The 9,241-nt window shown below is 37.4% G+C and overlaps 1 pseudogene; it reads left to right on the top strand.

Annotated features, from left to right (window-relative positions):
- Positions 1–2,592: 2,592 nt before the first annotated feature.
- On the top strand, positions 2,593–7,471 carry LOC130860284 (transcription initiation factor TFIID subunit 13-like; annotated as a pseudogene).
- Positions 7,472–9,241: the final 1,770 nt, after the last annotated feature.

The following is a 9,241-nucleotide window of genomic DNA, read 5'->3' as shown; positions in this document are numbered from 1 at the left end:
TTTAAAAACTATATGGTGTATAACATTCTTCAAGTGAGCAGAAGAAAGTCATGGAACAGTGCCTCCTCTTCTAGCTGGGCTTATGACTGAACTTAGATATTAGGGACCATATTTTGTTTAAACTACATGGACTTCAGTTCAGCACATTTAATATAAGAACTAAAGTTAACTTAATAAGTTGAAGATAAGAAATGGAAACAACCAGTTATATAGTACATACTTGAGAAGAGTGGTTCTTCTCAGTGGCTGGATAGGAGTTGAGTTCATATCTTTCACTAGTTGCCATTCAGAAGCTCTTTAGTTTATGGGCTAGTTGATGTTGCTAAAGGTTATTTTATTTTAGGCTGTTGTACATTATGTTGATGATGTATTGGAAGTAGTAAAGAAACCTTAATTTCATGAAAGAAATGGCAGGGTTTCTCTTCATGATTTAAAAAAACACAACACGTCATTAGTCTCAAAGACTTGTTTGTTCAACTGAGTGTTTCTTCCTTAGTTACTAAATCTTTAATTTTCACAAAGGCAATAGGGCTTGTAAAGTATTATTTTTGAGGCAGGAGTTATGAGCTAAGTGTAAGATGGTATAGTTTTAGGTAGAGTACTTCTGTCTGAGTAAAATGAAATATTGGAGTAACCCCTCATATGACCTGTGAAATAAATGCATTTGTGGAATGCTGGTATATCAAGGAAGTATGAGAGAACAAACAGTTTTGTGTGTCTAGCTTCGTTTCATGAAGGCCTTATTTTTTTTCTTTCCAGGATTTAAAATTATTGTTTTATTTTAAAATTAACTTATTTTTACAAATCTGATAGGGCAAAATGGCACACAATTAAGAATATTTTGCATACTCATTAATTACTAATGAGTATAATTTTTGGAATTTTGTATTTTCATTCTGTGAATTGCTGTTAATTTCCTTTGAATTTTTTAAATTTAATTTTTATTGGGGTATAGTTGACTTACAATGTTGCATTAGTTTCAGGATTAAGGCCTTGTTTACAAGTGGGCTGACATTAGCCATAAATTGACATGGACCTTATGGATCCTTTCAGTGGGAGTGAGAGAGCAGAGGATCCCTTTGCAGATTGCCAAAACAAGTTTGAAGAGGGTGTGTCTCTTAATTTTATAGAAAAGGTCTGGATCTAGAACTGATAAATGAAAATAACCTGCTAAATAACTTTTTAAGTCAGTATAGAGGTTTTGTGACTTAAAGCTTGGGATTTGAACTAGCTTAAGGGCCTGCCTTTGTCAGTTGAGATAAATCTTGTCCCATTCAATTTTTTTAAGTCAACTTTTTGTTTTACAGTAGTTTTAGGTTTACCAAAAAATTGTAGATAGTACAGAGAGTTCCCGTATACCCCACACCCATTTCCTTATTCTTAACATCTTGTATTAGTATGATACATTTGTCGCAGTTAATGAACATTGTTGTTGCCAAGTTTCTATACTTCAGATTTCCTTAGTTTTTTCCTAGTGACCTTTATCTGTTCCAGGATCCCATCCAGGATACCACATATTAGTTTTACTCATCATGTCACATTTTTGGCTGTTACATTTTTATTAGTAATATTACATAACCATTATATCTTGATGCACCTATATTGGCCAGGAGCCAAAAAACTTTTTTTTTTTTTGAAGATTGACTACCTAATCCTGGTAGGCTCAGCAAATCAGTGAAAGTCTTTTTTGACTGAGGTCTTTTTGTAGCTTTGAATCAGTTATTTTTGAGGACACCGGCTGTCTCTGGAGTTTTAGGCTATGTGTCTGTTATGGTCATTTTTTTGCCAGGCTTCATGAGGAAATCATTAAACACTGGACAAGTTGATCAGACTTGTGGGTTGTCTGGACACTCAGAGGCTCTGCACTAGTGTGAGAGGATTAGCCTGCCACCTCAGCTAAATACTGAATCCAGTGAGTGAACATCCCAGACCTATAGCCTTGTCAGCAGGTCATGTTTTAGTAGTAGAGGGTTCTCATTTACATTAGAAATTCATTAATATACTTACTGTTGTTTTTTTTTGTTAAGAGAAAATTAGAGTTAATCAAATATGATAATCATAAAGCCATTCATGTGGCTGCCTGCTTTTGAAGGGAATTTTAAATTTTTGACTGGAATTTTGGAGAGCCCACTAAGTGTTAACTTTGTCATAAACATCACCAGCAGGTGGCAACAGTTCCCATGTTATAAATGCAATAACTGGTTATGACAGGAGTAGTATTTTGTTATAGAAGCAGGTGTATTTCTGGGATTTTACTCATTTATTTGCTTGCTTGCTTGCACCAGGTCTTTTTTTTAAATTAATTAATTAATTAAATTTATTTATTGGCTGCGTTAGGTCTTCGTTGCTACACGCAGGCTTTCTCTCTAGTTGCTGCCAGCGGGGGCTACTCTTCATTGTGGTACGCAGGCTCCTCGTTGTAGTGGCTTCTCTTGTTGTGGAGCACAGGCCCTAGGCGTGTGGGCTTCAATAGTTGCGGCACATGGGCTCAGTAGTTGTGGCTCATGGGCTCTAGAGCACAGGCTCAATAGTTGTGGCGCACGGGCTTAGTTGCTCTGTGGCATGTGGAATCTTCCCAGAGCAGGGCTTGAACCCGTGTCTCCTGCATTGGCAGGTGGATTCTTTAGCACTGCGCCACCTAGGAAGTCCTGCACCGGATCTTCGTTGCAGCGCATGGGATCTTCGAGGCCACATGAATCTTTGGTGCCCTCTCATACTGGTAAAAGTAGCCAAATAGTCTGTTCCCTGAACTTTGGTTCATTAAAAAAAAAAAAATCAGCCTGCAGATCAGGTTGAGAGCTTGTGGTCAGAAAGCTCTTTATGATAATATCAACTTTCAGCACCCATTGTCTAGTCTTTGCACAATTACTCAGGTAGCCTAAAGATTTACCACTCCAGGTAGTCCCATATTTCTCTGAGTCAGGGGATGCTTTGGAGAATATTGTGCACATTGAAAACTTAGTGAGATTCTGATGGCAAAGTTGGTAAGTACAAAGTCAGCACAGTTATTTCCTTTCCTTGGCTCTTTTTTATTTTCTTCATTGAAAATAAAGACACAACAAACAAACTGTTTGTTAGTTGAAAACAAACTATTGTTTTCAAGCCCATTCCATTTCTTGTAACCTATTTGTGTTTCCTAGTATTCATTCACTCGTTTAACGAGTATTTATGGAACACTTCACAGTGGGCCTTACTATTTTTCTAGGTGCTGAGAATGTAACAGTGATTAAAGCAGGTGTAAATCTCCCTGCCCTTGTAGAACTTAAATTCTGGTGGAAGGAGACAGATGCTAAGTAAATCATCTGGTTTATCAGAAGATAAGCACCGCAGAGAGAAAGGAATTGGGTGAAGGAATAAGGTGTTAGGGGAGGCGGAGTGATGTTGGAGTTTTAAAGAGTGGAGAGGAGTTCATCAACATAGCACCCAAACAAAGGCTTGGCAGTGTGGGAGTGAACCTTGTGGACACTTGTGAGAAGAGAGTCCAGGCAGAGGGAACAGCAGGGACAAAGGCCTTTGGGATAGGAGAATGTTAGAGGGCTCCAGGAACAGTGTGGTAGCCAGTAAGAACTTAAGCAGATTGAGAAAGGGAGAATATTAAGAGGTGGGGTGGGAGTGGGTGGTGCTGCAGACTGCATAGGGCCGTGGGTGAACTTTGGCGTCTACTCTGAGATGGCAGCCATTGGAGGACTTTGAGCCTGTGATAGAGTCTGACCTATGTTTTAGGGGAGCAGGGTGAGCAAGGGCAGAAACAGACCAGTGAAGGAGACTACTGAATGAATCACGTGAGAAGTACAGGTGGCTTGGACCCGTATACCAGCACTTGGAATCTTGACAGATGTCCAGATACTGTACTTCCTTGAAGATAAAACTACTAGGATTTGCTGATAGATTGGATATATAATGTGAGAAGGTGAGGCATCAGAGTTGATATCTAGGTCTTTTTGAATAGTTGAGATGGAGAAACCTATCGGTAGCAGAAGTTTGCCAGGGAAGATCAGGAATTGAATTGTGGACAGATGAGTCTGAGATGTCTGATAGTTATTTCAATGGAGATGTTAGGTAGGCAGTTGGATATTCTAGTCTGAGTTCAAGGGAGCGATTTGGGCTAGAGATATAAATATGGGAGTCAATATATAGATGGTATTTAAAGCCGTGAGACTGGATGAAATCACCAAGAGAGTGAGTTTTTAAGAGAGATACTAAGAATACTAAGAATTCAGGGTGATGAGAAGGAACCAGCAAAGGAGACTGAGAGTGGCCAGTAAGATAAGAAAACCAGCAAAGTGTGATGTCCTTAAAAGCCATGTCAAATTTGAAGGAAGGAATGGTCAGCTATGGCAGATACTGCAAATAGGTCAAGAAATACGAACTCTAAGAATTGATTTGGCAATCAGTGCAGAGGTCATTGGTGACCTTGACAAGTGCTGTTTCAGTGGCGGGGAGGTGGAAATCTGGAATGTTTTGAGAAAGAATGGAGTATCTTCACAATAAGAAAAAAGCTGAACAAACTGAAAATTAACTTTTCTTAGCTCCATCAGAGAATTGAGGTCACAGGGCAAACTTCCACAAAAACTGGAAAGACAGGAAAATGCAGATCAGCTCACCCAAAGTAGAAGTTGCTGGAGGCAATAATTAGGATTTTAGTGAATTGCTAGGGGGATGAGTGTGGATTAGTTTGAGAGTTTAAAACTCTGGGGAGCAATTTGTAATAAGTATCAAATAAATTATTACAACTTAAAAACAACAACTCCTGGGAGCTTATCTGAGGGCCCCCCACACTTTTGTGGATTTTACCTCCAGGAACTTGATTGTTTTCTCACCATGAGGATGGCAGAGGAATCCCCTCCTGTTGTGGGGGAGGGGAGGGAGTAACAATTTTGAATATACCCAGAGCTTTGGTTCCATGGCAGAAGCCTGCCCTCAAGGAAAATTACTTTGCTGGAGTCTTCTGTGATCTAGAGGAAGGGCATTTGGATGGCTCAAGCCCTCTCTAGCCTTCCTTTCTCACATAAGTGGGGAGAAAAAAAGACTAAGGAACTTCTATAGGTCTCAGCCCAGAGATTATAGCCCAGTAAAATAAAGCAGATTTAGTGATAAGGTTATAGAATGCTTCTCCCTAATACCATACCATCTATAGGACTCTAGTATTATATTTGGTTAAAATGAGGGTAATTTTAGAGAGAAAAAGACTATGTTTTAGTGAATATTAAGTGCCAGTTTTGCTGATGGAGGTCTGTATTTACTAAGATTCACTCCTTGGATAGTTTCTTGCTGTTACGCTATAGTAATGTAAAGTCCAACTGAGTTTTTAAAAGGACACTCTAAGTTTGTTTCTGAAGCTTATCTCAGTAATCTGTCTTTGGATGAAAATCAGATGCCCCACAACCTGCAACCAGATATAACCAAGTTAAGATTAATATGTTTGCAAAATAAGTCTGGTCTCAAAAGAAACTTGGCCTGATAATTTATGTAACTATAATTGATCATATAGGCTTTTGGCTTTGTTGAAACTTTTATAAGGAGTCTCAGACTGGACTTTTAAAAGACCTCTCAGGGCTAGGAAAGCCATGCCAAGGGCTTGGGCTTATCACAGGTTTTTGCCTAACGAATGTAGGTGAATTCCTCCCTTTTCAAGATTCCCAAAATACCTTGAGTTTTCTATACCTGTTGTTGGAGGGATCGGTAGAGGTAGGCAGGACACCGAGGCTTGTAATACAGGAAGCAATGTTTATTGTACTGGTACAGGCCCAGTGGATTCACATCCAAAGACTGAGCACCGAAACAAAGTTTCCCCTTTTATAAACCAGTTCCTGGAGCTTTTTTGGGGAGCCTATAGCTATGCTTATCTAGGCGGGGCAAGGTGCAGAGGCCAGAGTGCAGGTGTTAGGTTTTCCCTTATCTCCTTGACTCAGATGTCTGGGCTGTTTATGGCAGGATCTTTGTGAAAGAGGCCATAAATTACTTATTCCCTGAGGCTTGCATTCTCTTCTGTTTGCCCCTTCCTTCCCTGCTTTTGTTATTAACCTGCCTCACTGTTAGTGAGGTAGCCTTTCTAATTTATCTGATGAAGCTGCTGGGAACCTAAGAGTTTCCAATGTCTGGAGGGAACAGATAGAGAGAAAAGATAAATGTTTCAATTCTGCTTACAAATGTACAATTTACCATATTATTATAAATCATAATTAGTTTGAAGGGGAGGTTTTCCTTACACCTGGAAAACACAGATTTAAACCAGTAATTTTTCAGATAGAAACCATAAAATTTATAACCATATTCACCAATTTACTCAGTCCTATGTAACTTATCCTTTTTGTTAACAGCTTATGAAGCCATCTGGTTTCTTATTAGGATTCTTCAATTTCTTACCCCGTTCAGCATTATGGTCTGAAAGTCAGAAACTTGTATTTATCCAAAAGTCCCTTTTATAAATCTTCTTGAAGAGGAAGCATTTTTACAGAGGCATCAAAATAAAACCATAACTGTCTGTAATGACATAAAGCTTAAGAAGGCGTGTTTAAAATCTGATTGCAATGTCAATCAACAAATTTGGTTACTGTTGTGACATACAACACTTTTTAAGATAATAACTAGAATTATGACTGATAACATTTTACCAGGACATATCAGAATTTTAGGAACTCCGTATAATTTCTAGAATATCTATATTAATAATAATTACCATGCACTAAAATCTAACGCTTATTATTCATTTGACAATACTTCCTATGTAACTTAATGTACCAAATGAACCTAGTTTATATCTCTCTTTGGAATGTTTCAGGGGCCCTTTGAAGCATCCCAAAGTTAGCTAGAAGTCAAAAGGACTGCATCAATTTGTTTTAGGAAGTTTTGTCAAAAATACCCAAAAAGGGTTTAGAACACTCTGTCAGATAGGCTCACAGGTAACGGTAAAACAATAGTTAGTCACTTAGCCAAAGTAACAAGAACAGATCACTTAAAAGGTAAGGAGGCCCTGGGGTGGCTGGCTGATGGGATGGCCGATGAAGAAGACCCCACCTTTGAGGAAGAAAATGAAGAAATTGGAGGAGGTACAGAAGGTGGAGAGGGTAAAAGAAAGAGACTTTTTCTAAAGAATTATGGTGTATAGTGTATGGGTTTGGGGATGACCAGAATCCATATAGTGAATCAGTAGATATTCTTGAAGACCTTGTCATAGAGTTCATCACTGAAATGACTCACGAGGCAATGTCAGTTGGAAGACAAGGTTGGGTACAAGTTGAAGATACCGTCTTCTCGATTCGAAAGGACCCAGGAAAGTTTGCGAGGGTTAAAGACTTGCTTACTATGAACGAAGAATTGAAACGAGCTAGAAAAGCATTTGATGAAGCAAACTATGGATCTTGATGCCTTTTGTACTTTCTAAAGCTTCATTATCTTCTGGGGAAACCATATTTAATAACTATATTTTCCATAGTAAGGTCCTGTTACCTAGCCATGTGAATTAAAGATGGAGAACCACAAAGTTTTCTGTCTTTATTTTCATGTCTTTAATTTTAGAGTGATATTTGAGCCTTTCATTGCCTGCCATTATATTACCATATGTGGATTACTTACTGGATTTTAATGACCACATGTAAGTCAAAGTACCTTGCAAACCATTCAGTTCCTTTTGACTTTTGACCATCTAAATGTGGAATTAATATTTATGTATTAGGTGTACTTGTGCCATTGTAAGCTGTACTGTAGCTGTTTAATATGTGAAATCTAAATGGCACCTTTGACTTTGGTAGCTAAGACATGTTTCATGTATTCTAAAGTTTTTAGATTACAGTAGTATAAGTTATTAAAGGATAGTGAACTGGTTTGTGTTTCTTTTAAGGAGAAAATGATATTAGAAAATACAGCCTTTTGTAGGAGTGTTTATTTGTCTTAATTTGTTTTAATGCTCTTTTCTTTATATAACAAGAGTAATTTTTTTAATTTTAATTTTTTATTTTTTGAGAAACTGAAAGTGTCCTATGAATGCTTCTGTGTTGGAAGGCTTATTTTATTTAAAATCTTTGGGGCTTATACTCTTTGTCAGGTTTTAAGAGAACTCATTTTCCCAGGTCAAATTAAAGCTTCTAAAAATAAATGCTTTCAGTAGCAGGAATGGCATTGCTGAAAAAGCTGGTGGCGGCATAAGCATTTGGGGTAGTGTTTTATTAACGTGTTTGTTAGTACTTGTTCATTGTGGAAATGTGTACTTGAGTAAGACCATGTGTGGCTATGGAAACAGTTTAGGATATACAGGTTTTGTGTGTATTTAGTTTATTGTATTATTCTTGCACTTAGGTTAAAGTAAGGATTAAAACTGCATTTGAAGGGATCATTGGATATTACTCTTTGTGAAACTGAATGTTTTGTGTGCTGCTTATAAACAGCTATGAATCAGTAATTAGGAAATTTTACTTTCTTAACCTATCAATATAAGGAATAAAGTATGAAAAATTAAAAAGATTTTGAATTGAAAAAAAAAAAAGGTAAGGAAACTTCAAATCTGTTATCAGAGGGCAGTGCAACATTTTAAGAAAACTTGTCCTCAGAGAGAAAAGCCAAATTCAAGTTTTGCACCAGCTTACTTTTCAAATTAATTTACTCAACTAAATTTATCTAAACTTAGTCAATCCTAATCATGCACAAAACTCTTTTCTTGGGGTCCACTTTCCACAAACCTTCTTATCACTTTCTGTATCATTTGTTTCCCATTCAGTCACCTGTAAGTCAGACCTACTTTCTTTTCCCTTAATAAAATGTAATTCCATTCCTGAGGCCTTCTTTACTGAAAACACACATCCTGCTTTCCTTAAGCAACCATGAACTGTCCTTTGTGATAGCATTCTGTAGATTGGTAAACATAAATAGCAGTGATATTTTCTAAAAACATTTGCTTTCTTTACAGCACGTGGCACCAAACATATTCATCAACAGTCCTAAATGTCTTTTTGTCTCTCTGTAAAAAGAAGCCAATGTTCAGTAATTTATGTTTCAGTATCTTATTTTATTTGGGAATGATCCAGCTAGTCAATAAGCTTTCATCACTTAATTTAGGGCAACTCCAGAATTTCAAGTTACCAGGATCTGGAGAGACTATTTTAGGTAGATATTCCTAAAGCATAATTCTTCTTGACAGAGTTTATCTAAAAGCTCTTCTTATTTACATTTTCTTTCCTTAGAAGTTTCTTCACATCAAGTTACTTTCCTTGCTGACAGATTTGTAACAGATATAACAAGACTTTAT

The sequence above is a fragment of the Hippopotamus amphibius genome, chromosome 1, assembly GCF_030028045.1.
Source record: "Hippopotamus amphibius kiboko isolate mHipAmp2 chromosome 1, mHipAmp2.hap2, whole genome shotgun sequence".
NCBI lineage: Eukaryota > Metazoa > Chordata > Mammalia > Artiodactyla > Hippopotamidae > Hippopotamus > Hippopotamus amphibius.
Note: the sequence above shows the minus strand (reverse complement) of the source record. Positions and strands in the feature narration are given on the sequence as shown.